Genomic DNA, 2,422 nt, shown 5'->3' with positions numbered 1-2,422 from the left:
ATTTTGAGTCCTGACTTAGTCCTGGCGTCCTCTACAAAGCACATAGAATAAAATACTTTTTCTCCATTTGTTTCTTATGCGCCAACCAATGCAAAAGGCATAAATTAAAAAAAAAAAAAAATTCATACAACTTTTTCTGGTTCTCAGGAGGATATCCCAAAATGTGCATAAGAATAGGTGCATGGAAACATGGCTAGTAAAGCAAACTTCAACTTTTTTTGAATTAAAAATATATATATATTAAAAAAAGTGGAAAATTCATAATCAAATGGGACGTTTTCAGCATTTTAGGCACATGATTAAGTGTGAATGTGTGCATTTTTCAAAATATGCACACATTTAAAACAACAAAACCTTTTTTGTATCCCCAATTCAGACAACCTTGGATTGTTACGACGTATAACGTCCAGTAGATGTTAAACACTGGTGGTGGAACATAAAACAACAGCTTTATGACCGATACTCACCAGTTACTAGGTTTAAAAGGCTTTGATCCGGCGAACTCCCGCCAACGCGCGAGCGTCCTGAACAACAGCAGCGGAAGTGACGATCATATACAGAACAGCTGCGCCACCGTGTGACCCGGATGTCCGAAGTATAGTGAATTTTGAGGAAAACATGTATTTTTTGTACGTTTTATTTGTTATTTGCTTTTATTAAATATATATGTATACACACACACACACACACACACACAGAGAGAGAGCAACTGATAGTACACATGTAATCAGATTCCAGGAATTTGTAATTAGATTAAATTACATTTTAAAATACTCGTACTCACACTACAGTTACTTTTTTTATTGATTACATATTATTCATACAAATTATTCAGACTTTATTGATTCTCCTCAATTCCTCTTTTTTTCGTCTTTTAAATGTTCCTTTCTAAAACAACCTTCCAGGTTTGTGGACACTCACACAAACACCAGTCGCTAAAACTGAGGGCCACACAACATTTGACCCCTGGATTTACAAAAATCATTTCAATTTTAAAAAGTGTTTTCCAGTCCCAGTCCCAGTCCCAGTCCCAGTCTGTTTTCTTGGTTTCTAATCTTTGCCTGTTTTCCTGGATTTATGCCTCTAGTCTCGCCCTTTTGATTCTGTTCGCTGATCGTTGACCTTCGCTAGCCCTAGGATTATTCTTGTGTCTTGCCCGTCATATACCTGTTTGCCATTTTTCGACCCTGCCTGTGTTTCTGACCTCTTCTGCTCTAAATAAAAGCTTGCGCATGGATCCGCACGTCTCACGTCTCGTCAGCCCTGTTACAGATTTGGTGTTCCGTTATTAATAATGGTTCTAATTATTATTAATGCTGAAAACAGTTGCGCTGTTTCATGTTTTAGTGGAAACTGTAATACATTGGTTTTCAGGATTCTTCAATAGAATGTTCAAAAGAACAGCATTTATTTGAAATAGAAATCTTCTGTAACATCATCAATGTCTTTACAGTCAATTTCAATCAATTTAATGCATCCTTGGTGAATAAAAATATGCATTTCTTTTTCTTGTTTGAATGGTAGTGTATCAGTTTCCACAAAAATATGAAGCAGCACAGCTGTTTTCAGCATTGGTAATAATCAGAAATATTTATTGAGCAGCAAATCAGCATATTAGAATGATTTCTGAAGATCATGTGACACTGAAGACTGGAGTAATGATGCTGAAAATTCAGCTTTGATCACAGAAATAAATGACATTTTAAAAGACATTCACATAGAAAACTGTTCTTTTAAATTTTAATAATATTTCAAAACATTACAAGTATTTTTGATCAAATGAATGCAGCCTCAGTGAGCAGAAGAGACTTAATTCTAATCGTTTGATCCACAGCACATTTGTGTGTCCTACTGAGATCATGGCCTTCAATAATCATGTGCACCAGTTTCAGGCCATCAACGCAGAAGTGTCGTCTGCTCGGTGGACTCTCAGTTTACTCACCTGGCCTGGTGAGAAGAACACACTTCTTAATCCACATACACATTTGAGAGGATTCATTGTGATCTCTTATATAAGTGAGGACTAAGAATGGACTCACTGCGGGTTTCTTTCATCAGGATCAACACACCCAAGAAACAAGGAGGTCTCGGACCAATGAAAATCCCTCTTCTTTCTGACCTCACTCATCAGATATCCAAGGACTACGGCGTCTTTCTTGAGGATCAAGGGCACACGCTCCGGTACTGAAACCAGGCCTTTTCATTTTTGGACCCGATTGGACCTTAATATTGTCCAGTAAATGGATTTTACAAATGTATCTTTGAAAATCTATTTACGGTAATCCAAAACAAATGGAAAAGGCATTCAGTGAAAAATCTGAATGTTCCAATATTACATGAATGACTTGCCTGCTGAATTATAAGGTAATGGTTTTATTCTCTGCTGTCTTTTAGAGGTCTCTTCATCATCGATGTTAAAGGT

At 36.7% G+C, this 2,422-nt stretch overlaps 1 pseudogene; it reads left to right on the top strand.

Annotated features, from left to right (window-relative positions):
- The window catches only part of LOC107562181 (peroxiredoxin-4-like), a 6,006-nt pseudogene that overhangs the window by 2,006 nt on the left and 1,578 nt on the right, over positions 1-2,422 (top strand).

This window comes from Sinocyclocheilus grahami, unplaced genomic scaffold (assembly GCF_001515645.1).
Source record: "Sinocyclocheilus grahami isolate Dianchi unplaced genomic scaffold, SAMN03320097.WGS_v1.1 scaffold811.1, whole genome shotgun sequence".
In the NCBI taxonomy this organism is placed as follows: domain Eukaryota; kingdom Metazoa; phylum Chordata; class Actinopteri; order Cypriniformes; family Cyprinidae; genus Sinocyclocheilus; species Sinocyclocheilus grahami.
Note: the sequence above shows the minus strand (reverse complement) of the source record. Positions and strands in the feature narration are given on the sequence as shown.